Source organism: Cupressus sempervirens, chromosome 4 (genome assembly GCF_028749045.1).
Source record: "Cupressus sempervirens isolate cs-2001-9-10 chromosome 4, ASM2874904v1, whole genome shotgun sequence".
Lineage (NCBI taxonomy): Eukaryota > Viridiplantae > Streptophyta > Pinopsida > Cupressales > Cupressaceae > Cupressus > Cupressus sempervirens.
The window spans coordinates 267,356,969-267,378,992 of NC_143121.1; the positions used below are offsets into that span (position 1 = coordinate 267,356,969).

At 31.9% G+C, this 22,024-nt stretch overlaps 2 non-coding genes across 2 annotated transcripts; one reads left to right on the forward strand and one right to left on the reverse strand.

Moving 5' to 3' along the window:
• Positions 1-2,575: 2,575 nt before the first annotated feature.
• On the forward strand, positions 2,576-2,646 carry TRNAC-GCA (transfer RNA cysteine (anticodon GCA)). Its single transcript has one exon. It is a non-coding gene; the product is annotated as a tRNA-Cys (tRNA).
• Positions 2,647-13,724: 11,078 nt separating this feature from the next.
• TRNAL-CAA (transfer RNA leucine (anticodon CAA)) lies at positions 13,725-13,805 on the reverse strand. The gene has a single exon. It is a non-coding gene; the product is annotated as a tRNA-Leu (tRNA).
• Positions 13,806-22,024: the final 8,219 nt, after the last annotated feature.

Below are 22,024 nucleotides of genomic sequence, written 5' to 3' on the forward strand. Positions count from 1 at the left end.
GCACTTGCTATATATATATAATGTATTCTATTTTTATCTCTTATTATAAGATTAATAGATAAGCACTTGCTATATAATATATATATTTTTTTTATTCCAACTATTTCAGATTATAATCTGGATGAGATGTTCTAGATTGGATTGAAAATGTATAGATCATATTGAAGGGTAAAAAAGAGATTTCAAAGACTAAGAGTGGATCATTCTTATTTTCTATATCTGTCATAAAGAAAAACTAATTCCAAATTACTTGAATTATTCTAAAGAATGTGTTAATAATCATAACAACTATCTATAAATAGACTAGTTACTAAAGAAAATCATACTATTAGTCATGGAGTATTCCCTACAATATTGATTGAGGATTTTTCTTTTTTCTTGTAAGAGTAAAAACAAAACAATAAGGTAAGGGACGGAAGAAGTGAAAAGAAACTATCTCTTATTAAGTTTTCAGGAATAGGAAAATATGATGATCGGAACTTGCATTAGATTCTTATTAGAATGATCGGAACTTGCATTAGATTCTTATTAGAATCTAAAAATTACTTTTTCCTATTGGACAAAAAATCGATCTGTATGATACAATGAAATTGTGGCGGGTATAGTTTAGTGGTAAAAGTGTGATTCGTTCTATCATTATATTCAACAGAGTTGAAGGATCTTTCAACTCTCATTTATATTTTTTTATATAAAAAACTCTATTTACTATATAGGTTCTAAACCTCTCCTATGAATACCCTGGGTCAGGAAAGGAATTGTGCGCATTCTCGTAATTTGAATTTGGAATGAATGATAAAATGACGATATTTTCCATTCAAGATGGCGAAACAGAATGTAGAATTTTTGAAAAGATTAGACCGATCTATCTAATCGGATCAATCAAAGATCCATGGATATCAAAATATTATTTTTCATCGTAACTAAACTAAATGTTCAACTACTAGAATAAAAAAGTTGGAGTCAAATAGCTAGGTAACAGTGACTTTGGTTTACTTTAGTCACCGTGATTTTGTTTGAGCTCGGTGAAATTTGATTTCCTCTAGGATTGCAATCAGTAGAAATAGAAAACGAAGTAATTAGAAAGATTTTTGAGCCCAATATTAAGAATTTTTCAATCTTATCTTTCTATAGGGATCATCTATCAAGTGAATAGGTATTTTCTATTTAAGGTTCTTCACCTGAAGTTAAGAGGAAAGAACTACAAATACAACTAACATAGATGTTATGGAGCAGAGCATAAATAATTTATGTATTATGTGAAAAAGCGTTTTTTTTTTTAATTTTTTTATCAGACCTCCCTTTCTATCTCTCTCTCATGGAGGAGCCGAATCCTTTTATTTTTGGAGTTTCCGCACTTGTCGAAAAGAAGGCAGGACGTATTGCTCAGATCATCGGCCCAGTACTAGATGTATCTTTCCCTCCAGGTAATATGCCTAGAATTTACAATTCTTTGATAGTTAAAGATAACGATACATATATTAATATCCAAAAGATCAACCATCCAACTGATTGCTCCATCCGATGAGCTCCGGGTTCAAGTCCCGGGCAACCCAGAGTACCAGAATCTAGCACCTAAAAGTATTTTGTCTACTTATTGCAGATCCAATGCAATTCAATGTTATCCATTGCTCTTAACAAGCAAGATAGGTAGCATCCCACTATTCGGGAATCATCCTTAAGAAATGAAAGGGTCTTTCTTACCCATCGAAAGAGTTTTGTCTAATCACATTTAACTCCAAGGTAATAATATTTATTACCTTGAATCATAAAGAAAGAAGGAATGCCAATAGAGCGCATTAATACCGTAGGTATTAATATCTACGGATACTATTGAAAACCATTTCAATATATGTGCATATAGTTTATGGAAGGAAGAGGATACTATGAATTTTATGAATATTTATAACCATGTCAAAATGTTGGTTGACATACAGATATGACTCATATTATACTGTTGAATAACAAGCCTTATGTGTATGCTTGGGAGCTTCTAATGATTAAATAAACCAAGTTATAACCATGACCGCAATTCTAGAAAGACGCGAAAGCGCAAGCCTATGGAATCGTTTTTGCGATTGGATCACTAGCACTGAAAACCGTCTTTACATTGGATGGTTTGGTGTCTTGATGATTCCTACCCTATTAAATTCATATCTATATTCAAAATAAATATATCACTATTAACCATATCTATCTAGTATTTTCTTTTATTATTAAACAAATGATATATGATGTAAATATTTCTATAGTTGTAAATTCTCTAGTTATTGACAGACAAAAGTGGATTTAGTATACTTAATTGGGTACTCTAAATTCCTATTCTATACTAAAGGCAGGAACTTCAATTCCTAACCGATATTAATAGGTTATAGGTTCCATTTTAATAAGATAATTGAAAACCAATCCCTCTTTTTCCTATTGGAAAAGTCTAAATCCCCTATTAGACCTGGGGACTATAAATTGGTTATATGGCATATCCGAGTGATAAACAAGAATACGTGAAATACCTTACATATCATCTCCGATAAATAAAGCAAAATAGAGTTTTACCTTAGGATAAACTAGATATGGGGATGGCGACATAGCCAAGTGGTAAGGCAGGGGACTGCAAATCCTCGATCCCCAGTTCAAATCTGGGTGTCGCCTTGGTAGTCTAAACAAATACAAAAGTCTCTATTTGTATCCATGTCTTTTGGAGACAACTTGTGTAGCTTCAGGTGCTATTGCTAATATAGCAAATAAAATTGAATTTTATCGTTAATGTCTGATCTGATAGGTAGTTTATAGTAATTAGTTACAATAAAAAATTTTGAGAAGCCTCTACTATCGACTCATCCTTTCAGAATAGGAAGGTAGAAGATTCCCACTTTGCACTATTTTGAATAGTTCCATTATCATCAAGAATCAATAATGATATTATTAATTTGTTTTTTTTTTTTACTTTTTTTTAAGTTTTTAAAAAGAGAGGGATTCGTATGGATATAGTCGGTATCGCTTGGGCTGCTCTAATGGTAGTTTTTACTTTTTCTCTTTCACTCGTAGTATGGGGTAGAAGTGGAATTTAATAGAATTTGAATAGTCCTTCTGTGTTTAATCGTTCTGTTAAAAACAAATAAACAATGATTATTACGATGATTAAATCATTACTATCATTAATTATTTATCTATTCATTAATTATTTATCTATCGTTAAATTAAATTATCAACGAGATGATTTATAATATCAAATTGATCATGAATAATAATTCCTTATGTCAATAGCTGAAAATCCATTCGAAATGCATCTAAGCGATTTTCTCCAAATCAGCATTCTTTTCGAAGACGTTTATCGCCAATTCAGCCTGGAGAGCAAATGGATTATAAAAATATTAGCTTAATTAGTCGATTTATTAGTGAGCAAGGAAAAATACTATCTCGTCGAAGGAATCGATTAACGTTGAAAAAACAACGCTTAATAGCTAGAGCTATTAAACAAGCTCGTATTCTATCTTTGATACCCTTTCTTTCTTTCAATTCAAAAGTAATTAGAGCTTAAGACTCCTCCATTTAATTCGAGCTGGGATATCTAACAAAGATAGTGCAGATTTTTTTCTCTTTCTATAAATAAAATGAAAAGAATTTCATTATCCAAGTCATTCCGAATTCATTTTCGTACTGTCTTTAGTTTCCCGGAAAATTTCCCCGGGAGATTGGGTGTTACTATTTCATAATACAGGAATATTTTCGAGCATCATAGAGAAGCAATTATTATTTAATACAGCTATTTGTGCAAGTGTTCTACGATTTGTAAGCAACTGCCTTTTGTATAAAAATTGTATAAATTTATTATAGGAGAATCCATTAGCACGGGATGCTGCATTAATCCGAGTAATCCACAAACGACGAAAATCTCTCTTCCGCTTAATTCTATCTCGGTGAGCGGAAACTAAAGCTCTCATTTTCTGTTGGTTAGCAGTCCTAAAAAGTTTTGAATGGGCTCCTCGAGAGCCTGATACAAATGCAAGAATCTTTTTTCGACGTTTTTTTGCGATATGCCCACGTTTAACTCTGGTCATTGAAGTTGATTCTTCATAGAAGACTAATCTCTTTTTTGATCAATCATTTTTTAAGTAATATAAAATTGATTTTTCTAATGTATAAAATATACGACTCCAATGGCTTTTGCTACTCTAACCTTCCCAACCATAATTCCTTTCAGTTAGGCACCTTCCAAGTAGGCAGGGGATTGGACCTTGCATTTAAGTAATCAAAATAATCTATATACATATATATTATTATTTTCTTTTTCTCTTATGGATTTCTTCGTTTCTATGGTTATTTCTCTAACGGTAAGGTCCTCTCTATACGCCGGAGCCCTAAGATATGAGATGAGTATTTGGTAACTTGTATATTTTACCATCTCTAGCTCTACTCTTCCCCCCCGAATTACAAAGACTCTAAAGATTTATAGATACAGTAACGACATCTGTTTGTGAGAGTTCGCAAGATAGCTGACCTTTTGTCCGTTCTCGCAGCAATATAAACATAATCTTTATGTTTTTTTAAATTACTTTTTTTCCTCGCTCAATGGATTGATGACCATTCGCTACCAATGAGGAAGTGCTTTTCATCCTACGTAAAGGTGATTGGATTTGCATCAATTTAAACCATAAATTTTATTTTCCCCGGTACAAGGAAACTGATAGATCTGTACTTTTTCACAGAAGAAAACTATTGTTCAATTTCCTGGTCCGTTTCAGCTTCTGATCCAAACGAGTCGCACATACACCCTAGCGCATACTCCCTTCCGTTGAGGACATCCTCGAAGAGCAAGAGATTTTTTTCTTTTTCTTATCGGCTGTCTCGCATTTCTAATAAGTTGTTGAATAGTCGGCACTTTAATTCTATTTAGCGTTACTGGTTTAGACTATATCTAAACCATTATTAACTTCCAATACAGAGGTTGCAGTCAATAGGGTAGGAATCATCAAGACACCAAACCATCCAATGTAAAGACGGTTTTCAGTGCTAGTGATCCAATCGCAAAAACGATTCCATAGGGAAGAGCTATAGTAGATTATAGAACCGTGTCCCTTCATTTTTCCAAGTACCTCCAAGAGACCCTAGAGATTCCCATTGCTCCTCTCTAGGGTCTTGGAGGGTGTACTATAGTTATACCACTTCCTCTAATTTATTCATTATTTTCGGAGTCTTCTTCATCTACTAAGGGAGGAAGAAAACCCTTGGGCTTTTTTCCCATTAGTAGTTCTCTCGGTATGTTCGGTCTTGGTCCCGTTATTATCATCCCATCCTTCTCACCGAAGAAAAACTCTCTTAAAGAAGAATAACTCGTAACATAAGAAAGAGCTTTTCTTGCGTCCGAATTTGCTTTTTTCCTCCAAACCTTGTTACGATGCTGTTTTTTGGATTTAGAAGTGCGTTTTTTTGGTACAGCCATAATATTTTTATAGTTCGATTTTATTTATAAAAAATAGAAAATTTTTGAATATATTATATATATTATACTCTATATTTGTTTTTATTTTGTACACTTCTTATATATCTTTAAATTCAATTCATTGTTTATAGTTTAGTTCCATTTTATGGATAAAAATATGATAGAATATTCTATCATATTTTTATTGCATTTTGGAACCTTATTTATATACTATTTACTAATAACAAGAGATCCACGATACAAATTGATAACAATTAATAAATTCTTACATACACTTACATACATATATCAAATTTTGAGTAAATGAAAACTATATCATTTTAAGATATTCAATTATTTCTCATATTAATAATTCTAATTGGTTTCATTTTCTATTCAATTCTATTCTTAATACTACTATTAATCTACAATGAAAAATTGAATTCTAAATAAGAATGTGTGTGTACATAACTAATAGCTCAGTACCTAAAGTGAAAAAGAGTTCCTTCTTGCTCATCTTACAAATATTTGATTAGTATCAGTATTGACCAATGCAAATCTTTTGCAGAAAAAAGAAAAAAACTATAGCAACCTGGAATGCCCCCCGAATAACGATATTTTTCTTTATATCTTTGTATCAAAGAAGGAATTGTGTGTTAATCTTTGTTGATTAACGCCTCTAATTCAGAACCGAACATGAAAATTTCATTTCATTCGGCTCCTCCATGAGAGAGAGATAGAAAGGGAGGTCTGATAAAAAAAAAAAAAAAAAAAACGCTTTTTCACATAATACATAAATTATTTATGCTCTGCTCCATAACATCTATGTTAGTTGTATTTGTAGTTCTTTCCTCTTAACTTCAGGTGAAGAACCTTAAATAGAAAATACCTATTCACTTGATAGATGATCCCTATAGAAAGATAAGATTGAAAAATTCTTAATATTGGGCTCAAAAATCTTTCTAATTACTTCGTTTTCTATTTCTACTGATTGCAATCCTAGAGGAAATCAAATTTCACCGAGCTCAAACAAAATCACGGTGACTAAAGTAAACCAAAGTCACTGTTACCTAGCTATTTGACTCCAACTTTTTTATTCTAGTAGTTGAACATTTAGTTTAGTTACGATGAAAAATAATATTTTGATATCCATGGATCTTTGATTGATCCGATTAGATAGATCGGTCTAATCTTTTCAAAAATTCTACATTCTGTTTCGCCATCTTGAATGGAAAATATCGTCATTTTATCATTCATTCCAAATTCAAATTACGAGAATGCGCACAATTCCTTTCCTGACCCAGGGTATAAATCTGATCTATTGATACCATTTTATCATAGGCCATCGAAATAATTCTCAGTATACAAACCATGCCACCCAAACCAAAGCACAAAAGTCAAAATTTTGAATCAAATTGATTCCCAGTTCAAATAATGCATAACTACATGGATAAGCTTACATTAACCCGTCAATTTTGAATTGAATTTGTGATGAAACAAAATGAAATGATATTTCGAGATATCAATAAAAAATGAGCATGTTAATGTAAATAATAAAAATGGATAAAAAAAAAAAAAAGATTATCACTCTTATTGTTTTTAATAGAGAAAGAAAAATGAACCCCGAAGGATTCAAATAGTTTTTTTTTTTACATAGAATATAATCTATATAATATTCAAAATACTCGAAAAACAAAAATGTCTTAAAAAGAATTGAACGAGAAGCCGTATGAGGTGAAATTCTCATGTACGGTTTTATATAGTGGCAGTAAAGGTCACTTTTTTGCCAACTTTTCCACTATTACCCCTAAAAAACCAAACTCTGCCTTACGCAAAGTCGCCAGAGTACGATTAACTTCTAAATATGAAATCACTGCTTATATACCTGGTATTGACCATAATTTACAAGAACATTCTGTAGTATTAGTAAGAGGTGGAAGAGTCAAAGATTTGCCCGGTGTTAAATATCACATAATTCAAGGAATTTTAGATGCTGTCTCAGTCAAAAACCGGAAACAAGGGCGTTCTAGTGCGTTGTATATTCTTATCTAAGATTTGTATCATTTTATGATGATGCCATGTCAATTGCTAAAAACATGTAAAGTATATGGCTAACCCAATAACGAACGTTTTCTAAGGGGACTAGAGCAGGCTAAAACAATAAGGATAATATATGTCTAAGGTTTAATATTTAATTCATTTTATAAGTTTTCCCTTACTTAGTGTGTGTTAACATAAAATTGGAAATGTCTTGACTTTTTTGGAGCAGACTCAATTCAAATAGCATTGATTTAAAACACCTTTTCCTTTTTTATACTCTGTTTTAAACCTAAGGACCTAATCGTATAGATATAGAAAATACAAGATTTCTAATCATAGCAAAAGAAAGGAAACGGATACTCAATTGAGAATGAGTAAACATAATTCTATGCATAAGAATGAATATCTTCTATATATGCAAATAGAATCATGTGGAAAGCCGTATCCGGCGAAAGTCGTATGTACGGTTTGGAGGGAGATCTTTGATACCTTTAGAGATCTACCCTACAATATGGAGTTAAAAAGCCGAAATAAGTAATGATTAGTCTTTATGAAATAAATTTATGAACCTTTTTCACACTCATGTCACGCCAAAGTACTGTAGAAAATAAAATTGATAAATTTGATCCGATCTATCATAATCGATTAGTTAACATGGTCGTTAACCGTATTCTTAAGAACGGAAAAAAATCATTAGCTTATCGAATTTTTTATCAATCTCTAGAAAAGATTCAACAAAAAACAGAGAAAAATCCACTAATTGTTCTACGTCAAGCAATAGACAAATTAACTCCCAAATTGATAGTAAAATCAAAACGTGTAAGTGGATCCACTTATCAAGTTCCCATTGAAATAAAAGAGAAAGAAGGAAAAATACTTGCGATTCGTTGGTTATTAGAGTCATCCCGAAAACGTTCTGGTCCAAATATGCAATTCAAATTAAGTTACGAAATAATGGATGCTGCCAGAGAGAAAGGCAATGCTATACGCAAGAAGGAAGAGATTCATAAAATGGCAGAATCTAATAAAGCTTTTGCGCATTACCGTTAATCCACTAATTAGTATAAATAGATCCACAGATCTATCCCATTTTGATCAATAAAATATCCCATTTTGATCAATAAAAGAAAACTTACTTTCTAAAAATTGATACAAAAAAATTGATACAAATTTTATTGGAACGAAAACGAAAGGAAAAGAAGAATGAAAAATAAATCATAGATATAATGTATAATAAGGAGATTTTAAATAAAATGTTGCTCGAATATTAATTGAAGTTAGTAACTAATGATCCGGACAAAATGAAAAATGCATTTTTTATACCTTAAAATCATTTTTATGAAAGAATTTCATTTGCTTCTCTTCTATGGAAGTTCCATTTTCCCAGAATGCATCCTGATTTTCGGCCTATTTCTTCTTCTAGTAATCGATGTCATTTTTGATCAGAAAAAGACAACTTGGTTCCAAGGGGGACGTAGCCAAGTGGTTCCAAGGCAGTGGATTGTGAATCCACCACGCGCGGGTTCGATCCCCGTCATTCGCCCGGTAAAAAAAAAAGGTCGACCGGATTCAATTCATTGTGATTTTCTATAATGAATCAAATGATGAGTGGTTGACGATCCATTTGTGTATATATGTTATTACATACATATAACAAAATATAAGAATAAAATATAGATATTTTTGTTATTACATACATATAACAAAATATAAGAATAAAATATAGATATTTTTTTATTTTCTCAAAAAAAAAAGCTGAATCGACGGTAAGATTGGGATCTTTCCAAAACAACTATTTCTTATGGTGATGGTGATTTCAAATTTATTCATTGAATAACGACACCAAATATCGATAACGAGGCCAAAGAAAACGTCTTATCTTCATTTTTCTTTCTCTATTAAAAACAATAAGAGTGATAATCTTTTTTTTTTTTTTATCCATTTTTATTATTTACATTAACATGCTCATTTTTTATTGATATCTCGAAATATCATTTCATTTTGTTTCATCACAAATTCAATTCAAAATTGACGGGTTAATGTAAGCTTATCCATGTAGTTATGCATTATTTGAACTGGGAATCAATTTGATTCAAAATTTTGACTTTTGTGCTTTGGTTTGGGTGGCATGGTTTGTATACTGAGAATTATTTCGATGGCCTATGATAAAATGGTATCAATAGAATATATGCTCCGAGCGGCTGTGTGCACCAATCGGCAATATAAGGTAAGTAAAATATAGGAAAAGTTTTTTTTTTTGAAATGCAGCAATATTAATAGCCTATTTAGTTACGAATTTTGTTTTTAAGTAGAAAATATCAATTTGGAAATTGTTACAGATTCCTTCCGAGGAATCATGATATAGTTTCGTTTAATTTCTCGATTCTTTTGGAATGGGAAGTTCTTACAATTTCCCTTCTGGATAAGGATAGGAAAGGGATATAACTCAGTGGTAGAGTGTCACCTTGACGTGGTGAAAGTCATCAGTTCAAAACTGATTATCCCTAGTTCTCTTTGTTATTTCTGTTCGCTCTTTTTTTATATTTATATCGTGAATAAAAAGAGGCTAGGGGGTTTACATTTATAATATATTGATAATGTAATTTAATGTAATAACAATAATCCACCAGAAAAGAAGATAAAGTATAACGTATCATAGAAGATTGATACGTATCAACGTTTTAATGAGCATTCTGTCCTGTAATGGAGCAAAAAAACTCATAATTACACATCCACATAATTCAATAATAGAATAAATTATTGTTAATAAATATAGAAAAAAACAATTAATCTATAGTTCCATATTCTAATAATTAATAATATAATATATAACTAGCAAATAATAGAATATATTATTAATATATATATATAAAATGAATCTATAGTTCCATATTATACTGACTATTTAGAATATATATAACCTCTTAACTAGCAAATAATCATATAACTACTAATAATATATCATATATATATGTATATTATATCTATATATATGTATATAATTAGTAAGTTAATATATAACTTAACTGTAACTGGCAAATTTAACAATTTTAACAATATATTGTTTAGGTTAGGTTTTGAATATTTAAGAAAGTTTAATATTTAAGGAAGGTTTAAGATATATGATTATACATATATCATACAGATGATAGATAATTCGTAAATCGACTTCGTCCACGAAGAAAGGAGCTATAAGTAATTAAATAATGAAACTCTGAATTCCATTGAGAGTTTGATCCTGGCTCAGGATGAACGCTGGCGGCATGCTTAACACATGCAAGTCAAACGGGAAGTGGTGTTTCCAGTGGCGAACGGGTGAGTAATGCGTAAGAACCTGCCCTTGGGAGGGGAACAACAGCTGGAAACGGTTGCTAATACCCCATAGAATTGAGTACCTCTACGAGGTAGGCTGAGGAGCAAAAGGGAGGAATCCGCCTAAGGAGGGGCTCACGTCTGATTAGCTAGTTGGTGAGGCAATGGCTTACCAAGGCTCCGATCAGTAGTTGGTCTGAGAGGATGATCAGCCACACTGGGACTGAGACACGGCCCAGACTCCTACGGGAGGCAGCAGTGAGGAATTTTCCGCAATGGGCGAAAGCCTGACGGAGCAATGCCGCGTGAAGGAAGAAGGCTCACGGGTCGTAAACTTCTTTTCTCGGAGAAGAATAAATGACGGTATCTGAGGAATAAGCATCGGCTAACTCTGTGCCAGCAGCCGCGGTAGATCTTAGCATATCATCCTATTTAATTAGCTACAACATACAACTTATCTGGTAGATCTTAGATCACTTCTTATCTGTGCTAATTAGCAGATTCTTATTTACCTTTAATAAGAATATCTCCTAAAAGTTTTTTGAGGCAGCAAAAACTTCTGTCTCGCTATGAACCCGAGTATACATCTTCAGCTAAACAATCATACCTTGAGCATGAAAATATCCTCAGGTCTCTCGGCTGGTCAGGCAGGCCAAAAGACGTAGCTGAGAAGGAGTACTATGATAAAAAACCTCATAAGTTTTTGTATGATCGATTTTTGAATCCTAACCCTCCAGAGTATTTTGCGAGAAGAGTAATCCAATTCGTATTTGCACTCAAATTGGCAAAATTGATGTCTCCTTGCGTCATATGGATTCCAAGCATTCATGAACTGAATGATTACTTTTATCTTATTGCATTATTGGTAGAACTCCTTGGGGATCCATATAATCCGATTGATGGTGAAAAAGAAACCACCATCAAACAAAATATTGTTGTTATTGCCTCAACTGATATTCCAAAAAAAATTGATCCAGTTCTAATAAGTCCTCCTCGTAGTAAATGAAGATTCGATACATTTATCAATACTAAAAAGTTGCCTGCCCCATATCGAGAAAAAGAATTTCCTTTGCTTTTACGTAACAAAGGGCTCTACTTGAAAAAAGAATGGAACTGCTATGATGAATTTGGGTTAACTACCAAAGGCTTTACTACGCAAGATCTAGCAAAACTTGCTGATGAAATATTTCTAATTAGCATGAGCCAAAATACTTCAGCTATAGACAATGATATAATTGGAGTAGCTTTGTATAGATCAAATTGGGGTCCTTGTAATTATAATCTGAAGTTCAGTGAATTTTTTCAAGGACTTCCTTATAAGATAGGAAAAGCCATTATACAGAATAAACTAACGTATTTAAAAAATTCTCTAAGGCTTAATCTAGATTTCGAGGGTCGAAGGGCAAACTATTTGCATCAATGGTATTTAGAACCTTCAATTGTCGGAACAGTTGCGAAAGAGTTCACCGTATTCTATCATATTTTGGGTTGCTTGGCCGGATCAGTAGCGCAAGATTGTTGGTTTTTATCGGAATCAAATAGAGAGAATTGGAATAATCCTTTTGATCCTTTCATTGAAAATGATTTCATTCTAGCTTCGAGTCTCTTACAGGGTCTTCTGGAAGAATTTCCATCGTTGGCAATATATCGGGGCAATTCTGATTACATAACAATTGCTCCTCAGTTCAAAAACGATATGATGCAAAAAGGATTATCTTCTATACTAGATAAAATCGTTTTATCTAAAGAATTAAGAAATTCCTACGGAAAAGAGGACGAAACTCCTATAGTTTGTGATTCTAGGACCTGGCGTTTTAGTTTTATTCGCAGCAATCGATTTGAGCATATAAAAGATATAACAATAGAAAATCCATTATTGGATTATCTTCACCTGTTTGGAGGGTTTCAAGAAAGACCGACCCGTCTTTCTAGCTTATATTGGAAGAAATTTCTAATGTCTGGCCCCGACTTCCGGCCTCTTTATGCTGGGAAGGACGATATTATAGAAAGAAAGACAGCTGCTTTCTGGGAAGCAAAATTACTATACAAAAAGTTTCAAAGGATGGGAATATATCAATTTGACACAGAAGAGTATGCAATGGAGTATAAACCTTTAAATGCACCAGTAATCTGTCTAGCTCGTCGATTTCTTTGGGATCCCGTGAGTATTCGCTTTTTAAATAAGCACTCTTCTTTTGAACAAAGAGAACTTTTTGCTTCTAAAGAACTTGTGAAGAGCATTTATCTTACTTATTCTTCAACAAGAGAGCTAAATATCAGTATTAAAAAAACGTTAAAGTCTATTCTAAAGCGTAAAAAGGTGAGAAAAATAGCCCTAGGAATCAAAATTCAGACTAATGATGACGATTTACCTCTTAATATTAAAATGGAAGAAAAAGAAAATTTTGAAAATTTCAAACGCTTTCAAGAAATTGGTACCCGATTGAAACGTGTATTACCTTATCCCCAATCGGTGATAAGTGAACGTTGGTTCCGTGAAAAAACACGGGATGATAAATTTAAACAACATTTGCTCAAGGGAGAAAGGGAAAATATAGATTTATTATCTAATGAATCTCTTACTTATAAAACTCTATCCGAAAGTTATGAATATTTATCAAATTTATTCTTCTCTAATACAATGTTATTTAAACAAATGATCGATACATTATTAAAAACAAAATGGCTTTCTACGAATGCCATTGATTGTTTATTGGCGGAAGGATTAAATAACAAAAAAAAAGCCTAGATCTTTCATTCATTTTGTTCAAATTTGATCGGTCCGAATTTTGTCTTTAAAACTTTTCCAAAAAATAAAATCGAATTGATATAGTTTAATAGTAGTACTCTCGATTAATACGACTTGATTTTTTGAACAATGGCAATTGAATTACTCATTCAATTGCCATTAATTATAATGTCTAATATAACTATTAAATGAAATATTGAATATGTATGCCTTGAAGAGGACTCGAACCTCCACGCTGTTTAGCACGACATTTTGAGTGTCGCGTGTCTACCATTCCACCATCAAGGCATTCAAGAAGCTGATAATATTTCATCGAATATTTGATTTTATTTCATAAAATACTTGACAATTTCATTGTTTCGTCATATAATAATTTCATCGAATATTTGATTTTATTTCAGTCATATAATAATTTCATCGAATATTTGATTTTATTTCATAAAATACTTGACAATTTCATTGTTTCGTCATATAATAATTTCATCGAATATTTGATTTTATTTCAGTCATATAATAATTTCATCGAATATTTGATTTTATTTCATAAAATACTTGACAATTTCATTGTTTCGTCATATAATAGAGTGAGTTGAGTTCAATAGCGGAAGAGAAAGTGGATCGGTAATTTCTATATCTATACGATTAGGTCCTTAGGTTTAAAACAGAGTATAAAAAAGGAAAAGGTGTTTTAAATCAATGCTATTTGAATTGAGTCTGCTCCAAAAAAGTCAAGACATTTCCAATTTTATGTTAACACACACTAAGTAAGGGAAAACTTATAAAATGAATTAAATATTAAACCTTAGACATATATTATCCTTATTGTTTTAGCCTGCTCTAGTCCCCTTAGAAAACGTTCGTTATTGGGTTAGCCATATACTTTACATGTTTTTAGCAATTGACATGGCATCATCATAAAATGATACAAATCTTAGATAAGAATATACAACGCACTAGAACGCCCTTGTTTCCGGTTTTTGACTGAGACAGCATCTAAAATTCCTCGAATTATGTGATATTTAACACCGGGCAAATCTTTGACTCTTCCACCTCTTACTAATACTACAGAATGTTCTTGTAAATTATGGTCAATACCAGGTATATAAGCAGTGATTTCATATTTAGAAGTTAATCGTACTCTGGCGACTTTGCGTAAGGCAGAGTTTGGTTTTTTAGGGGTAATAGTGGAAAAGTTGGCAGAAAAGTGACCTTTACTGCCACTATATAAAACCGTACATGAGAATTTCACCTCATACGGCTTCTCGTTCAATTCTTTTTAAGACATTTTTGTTTTTCGAGTATTTTGAATATTATATAGATTATATTCTATGTAAAAAAAAAAACTATTTGAATCCTTCGGGGTTCATTTTTCTTTCTCTATTAAAAACAATAAGAGTGATAATCTTTTTTTTTTTTTTATCCATTTTTATTATTTACATTAACATGCTCATTTTTTATTGATATCTCGAAATATCATTTCATTTTGTTTCATCACAGCTAATAGCCCGTCTATTATATCTCTTAGGAAACTTAGAAAATTGACGAGTTTCACTCTAATTTCATTTATAAGGTTTGTTAGAAACCTCATAAAGTTGATACGTTGAGTTTCCAACTTATTTATGAGCGGATCTATCAATTTTCTCAGTTTCTTTTTAAGCGTATTTAGAAATCTTTTCAATTTAAGTTTAAGTTTAGAAAAAAGTTCTCTCATTGATTTGATAATAAAATCTTTAAGCGAACTTATCCGCTTGATAAGAAAAGCTCTAAGTTTAGAAAAGAGTTCTCTCATTGATTTGATAATAAAATCTTTAAGCGAACTTATCCGTTTGATAAGAAAAGCTCTAAGTTTAGACAAAAGTGAACCTATCCATCCCCTAATAGAATCTCTAAGCGAACTTATTATTTTTCTGAGTATCGTAAGAAGCTCATTGTACGGGGAGGGGTCAGAAGGAAGGGACGAACTTATGCTGCAAAAAGAGTCTTCTTTTTTATGCTTTACTTCATTTAGAGCTTCGTTTTGTCCAGCAACCGGCGACTGTTTCGTACCCAATAAACTTTTGGCATGATTTCCAAATTTTTTAACAATCTCTCTTATCGAAATAAAACTGTGCTTTAGCCTTAGAAAATACAAATTACTTTGAATATGTTCCCAATGATCTATTTTAGGATACATGCGTACCCTCAACATAGCAGATCGACTACCATTATTGGTATTCCACCAAAATCTATTCATGCAAATAAGATCGTCGAATCGATAACGAGGCCAAGTGGATATATTTTGTTTCCCATACATATTTTTTTAGTACTTTTTTTAGTCTAAAACCAAGATATAGTACTTTAAGGAATTGTGAAAGCCGATGTCCCTTTTAGGAGAGCAGAATCCAAATATAGTGTTGAACAAGTAGGTGTAACTGTTGAATTCTATGGTGGTGAACTTGATGGAGTTAGTTTTGGTGATCCTGCTATAGTCAAAAAATATGCTAGACGTGCACAATTAGGTGAAATTTTTGAATTAGATCGTGCTACTTTGAAATCGGATGGTGTTTTTCGGAGTAGTCCAAGGGGTTGGTTTACTTTTGGGCATGCTACATTTGCCCTTCTTTTCTTTTTTGGGCATATTTGGCATGGTGCTAGAACTCTATTCAGAGATGTTTTTGCCGGTATTGACCCGGATTTGGATGCTCAAGTAGAATTTGGGGCATTCCAAAAATTGGGAGATCCAACTACTAAAAGACAAGTGGTATAATATGGTATTACTCCGCTTGTTAATGCAATATTGAGAATTTGCATCTCAGGAAAATCTTCTGCTTTTGATTTCACCTTTTTCAAAATGTTGTAATTAGTACGAAAGCTATCTCTATTAATTATAAATTACGATCGAATTTATGGAAGCATTGGTTTATACATTCCTTTTGGTATCGACCTTAGGAATCATTTTTTTCGCTATTTTCTTCTGGGAACCCCCCAAAGTTCCCGATAAAGGGGGAAAATAATTGACTATTTTTCTAATCCTTTTTCTTACTTAAAGAAATTTTCTTACTTAAAGAAAAAAAAAAGATCTTCCCGATCGGGAAGGTCTTTTTTTCTTTTTCAACTAGTCCTCGTGCTCTTCAAAAGGATCTCGAAGTTGTTCAGAAGGTTGTCCAAAGGCGGTGTATAGGGCATAACCGGTAAAGCTAACAAGTAAACAAGATATGGAGATAGCGACTAAGGTTGCAGTTTCCATTGGTAGGTAATCCTATGTATGTATATGTACATAATAGTATACAAAGTTAATTAAATCTCAACCAATACTCTTTTTTTATGGCTACACAGACCATTGATGATACTTCCAGAACCGGACCATTACAAACTACTGTAGGAAATTATTTCCTTCTCAGCTACGTCTTTTGGCCTGCCTGACCAGCCGAGAGACCTGAGGATATTTTCATGCTCAAGGTATGATTGTTTAGCTGAAGATGTATACTCAGGTTCATAGCGAGACAGAAGTTTTTGCTGCCTCAAAAAACTTTTAGGAGATATTCTTATTAAAGGTAAATAAGAATCTGCTGCCAAATTTTTAGCCAAGTAGGATCGTCCAGTTTCCTTAGGCCCTATCAATAAAATTCAATTCGAAAAGGACGGTACTGGGTAGAGTGGGTAAAATCTAACGTGGTCATATAAGAATGAGCGAATTGGGATGGAAGTCATCTTCTGATAAAAAGCAGCGAAGATCGGTATTTCTGCTAAAAACAATGAATTTAATTCGGAATTCATTAAGCCTATTCTATGAGTTAGGCCTCTCTGAATAAATTCAGCTAAATATCGAAAGTAAAGAAGTCCTGGCTGTTCTTTTTTTTCAAATTCATGAAATAAACCAATAGGGGGGGTTAATTTCGATTCAAATTGAGAGATTCTTTCTTGTAGTAAAAACAATCGATTTTCTCTCAAAAGAAAGTCATCCACTTCAAATTCGTACAAAATTGTTTTTATAAGTGAGTGATATTTCCGGCATTCTCGAAAACGCCGCCGCAACCATTTAATATTTTTGACATACCAAATTTTCAATAGTAGCGATAATCCTATATCATCAGGATCCGAGTCCAGCTCGATATAGTCCACAAATGTAAGCCAAGAACCATACCAATTTAAATTAGAAAAATTTCTAAGCCTTTTATAAGATCTAATCATTTCTCCTACTCTCTCAAAGCAGTAGGAATTATACTGCAAAACTCTGATGAGATAGAAGTTCCTATAAAACTTAATCAACAATAAAGGAATTCTGGAGGAAATATAAAAGAAAAACCCAATTAAGATATAAAGAAAAATATCATATTCCCGAACATTATGTGTATATTTCCATACATCAAATGATATTGATAGATCCTTTCCCTTAAGTACTCCTCTAAATACTTCGTCATTTGTTTCTTGCAATATTTTGTCAATATTCCAGCGGGATAACATAAGATTGAATATAGGGAGAATTTGATCATTCAATATCGGGAGAATTTGATTATTTAATATAGGGAGAATTTTATCATTTAATATTATGAGAATTTGATCATTCAATATTGTGATAATTTGATCAATTTTATCTCTAAATTCCCACTTTAGAACTTTCCAAAATTTATGATAAAGTGCCCACAAAATATTCAAATTGTGATTCCAATTTTGCCTAATATTGCCCGGGATTGATACCAACTGATTAATATTATTTATTGGTATTTCTGGTATTTCTATTTCCGAAAAAAGAGTAAAAAACAGATTTTTAGTATATTTCCACCCTGTGGAAGTAAAAAACCACAACCATGACTTATGTGTTTGAAACAAACCCCATTTCTCAAAAAGAATATTTCTTTTTATTTGATCAAAAAGAATATTTATTTGATTTTGATTAAAAGAAATTATTCCAAAACACTTTAGTTTTGAAAATACTAACTTTAGTTTTTCTTTGTCAAAAAAGTCACCTATGGATTTGAATTCCATAAACTCACCTATGGCTTCGTCTTCCATAAAGTCACGTATAGTTTTGTCTTCTATTATATCTCTTTCTGTTGAACTATATTTTGCTTTTTCTGCAAATTGATTCATTCGCAAAGATATTTCGGACAATAGATCATCTTGATAAGATTGAGTTTGAATAAGATCTATGTTTGAACTAAAACTATTTTGAGAATACTGGCTAGAGGTCTTTTCTTCTAAATCTGAACTATTTAAAAAAGGATAGCAAGAGTTTTTGTCAAAATTGACAATTTGTAGGCTTATTAAAGGAGTTTTAGAAATATCTTCAATCGAGAAATTAATATTTCTACGAATAATAGAATTCAATTTATCAAAGAAATTAGACGATTTATGCAAATCATGAATTAGCACTTTGTCACATAAATATTTATCCAATAATATATTAACTTGTGACTTTATGAGTGAGATAGTTTCTTTCTCTGAGTACACAGCTCTCATTTCGTTAATAGACGAAGAAACCAGATTGTTAGGAATGAAAACTAAATTTAATAATTGTCCATATGTTACATTCTTATTTTTGATATGAATCCTTCCCATGTAAGAAGCCAATCTTTTTTTATAAAAAAGACGAGGACGGTGTAAATAATCTAAAAATTCAAAGGTATTTGCTTTGTGAAAAGAAGCTCTCAATGAATTTTGATTAGAGAGTTTTAAAGGATTCAACCAATTGTCTTGATTATCAAATATTTCCGAAAGACCCGCATTATTAAATAGTTCCAATAATTCCATGTAATTTTTTCCATTATTAGCAGATTCTTATTTACCGCGGCTGCTGGTATCAATAGAATATATGCTCATACAAATAAGTGAGTTGACTACAACATACAACTTATCTGGTAGATCTTAGATCACTTCTTAGCTCATACCCTTTCCTGGCCTTCAATCTTTGTAACTCTTGACAGCTTGCCCTTCTCTCAAGCTTTGTCTCCTTGAGTCTCCACACTCAATGTACTAGTGCAATCATCTCTTCATGAACACTCATAGAAGCAAAGCCTTTATGCTCTTCCTTCTCCTAGATGTCTCCTCCTTGACACCCTTCTAACTACTTTGCAAATTTGGCTCTTCAACAACAATAGTATTAGTAGCTCTTTGCTTCTTGGTCTATGACTTCTTAAATAGAAGTCTTGGAGTTCATTTTTCTGCTCGATTATTCCTTTTTTCATTTTCAATTCACATGGATTAGGTAGGATTCATTACATCTAACCCATATTCTGTTTCCTCTAGAAACATCTTGAATAATCCTTTAGAATTCACTCAAAAATAGTTTACATAGGATTCTGTGCCAACAACTCATCATCCTTATCTTCCAACTCATTCACAAAATTTAATGTAACCACTATGTCAACTTAGATTTGGAAAATCTTCATCATTTGAAATAATGCAGTAGCTCAGCACTATTGAAATACTGGTGCTTGGAACACACTGTATTACTCAGCATCAACTATGTTTCTCCTAATGCTTGGCACCTGAAGATCACTCGACACCAACTGAAATTTTTTTGATGCTCGACACCTGATTTTCACTTGGCACAAGAAGATCACTCAACACACACTAGAATTGTCTTTTACTCAGCTTCTACTAAAAATTTTCTTAGCTTCAACTAACTTTCTCGGCACCCACTAAAGATCTTAGTTTAAGCTTTACAATCAACCTTGTTACAACTTCTTCCTCAAATGTTTCTAAGTGTGACCAACCTATATATCCTTGAGTATGTCATCAATATATTACTTAACCAGTGTCTTAACTGATCCTTGCACTTCATTACAACATCATAACTGAACCTTTCCCTTAGGTGCTCTTGTTACATCTTGTTGATCAAATCCTCTTCATCAATCAACTGAGTGATAGTACTTGGACCTTATAAGAAAATATCATTCCTAAAAATAGCAGGTTTGACATCAATGACAAAACAATGAATGGAAACATTCTTCTACAACAATCTTCCTTCTTTGCAATAATATCCCTCTTTGATCTTCAACAATGAGCTTTTCAATCAGATTTCCAATAGAAATGAACTAATATGGATATAATATTAGTTAGATTTTCTTATATGTTAATTTTTTTCACATGCATGACATCATTTAATGTAGTGTCCACTTTAAGGTTTAGGTCTAGTATAGCCAAAATTGTACTATATTTAATGTTCTTATTACCTAACTTAAATGGACCAAGTTGTATTGAACCAAATCTATGATATTCTAATTTTCAGAGAAATGAAAGTTATAGATTCACCACACAAATAACCAATCTTATATTCCATGTCACATAATCTTGTTTCTTTGACATGTTTTTCACTCATATTAAAATTTGAGTTTTATTTTGTTATTATATTAAATTATTATCATATTCCTGAACATGTTGACAAGTTATTTTAACAATAATATGTAGATACAAGAAAAAAGTATATTCTAACAAGAATCAAAACCTATAGTGAGATTCTTGACTCTTATCAAGAATTTGATAAGAGAGGAATAAAAAATTATGCCACTCTTAAAGGTTGAAATATGTATTTTACATAACTAATTAATGATTATAATTATTGGGTTCCAAGGACTATTATTGGCACTAGATATCATAAGTTTTGAAGGGAACATGATGTCATATACCTACAATATATTGTACTGACATAAGATTTAACAGAATTTGTAATATAATTAGTGTCTTGAAAAATTAAAACTATTATTTCTCCTCAGGTATTCTTTTCAAAGGGTGATTTGGAAATAAAAGTCCATCTTTTGAAGGCTTGGATTGCATCAAAGTATAATTCTATAATAATTCGATTAAATATTGTGTGTGTGTGTGTGTGTGTGTGTGTGTGTGTGTGTGTGTGTGTGTGTGAGAGAGAGAGAGAGAGAGAGAGAGAGAGAGAGAGAGAGAGAGAGAGAGAGAGAGAGAGAGAGAGAGAGAGAGAGAGAGAGAGAGAGAGAGTTTTCAAGAAAAATATGTAAATGGTGGAAAATTCAACATTTAATGTGAAGGAAATAATTCTACTCAAGGGCAACTTTTTAAATTATTTTCTATTGGTAAAGTTTTCTTTTCCATACCAAAATTTAATAGTAACTATGAAAAATTTAAAAATAATTTGTGACCTAAATAACTATGGGCAAATAAATTATTTTTTATACCACAAAATATTAATATAGTTGCCTTATCTCATGGTTTCTATAGAGAGTATTTGATTTTTTCATGAATTTATAGAATCATAGGTTGACCACAACCCATATGCTAAGTGTACATTGTATAATGTACTTGTGGTCTTCCAATCCATTAAGATTAAATTAAAAATGTGTCGTTTTTTGTTGCCAACTTGGTCATCATCAATTTGCATGTTATTATTGTTATAGTGAAAGGAATTAAATTGAACCATTGATGCGAGATATTTCAATTTCCTTGGCTCTTTTCTTGGTCCAATCTTAAACGTTATAAAATAAATTCTAATTACTCCTCAAATCATGACACTTGTCCTAATGCCCAAAATATAAAATAGTTGGCTAAAGAGTGGTTGT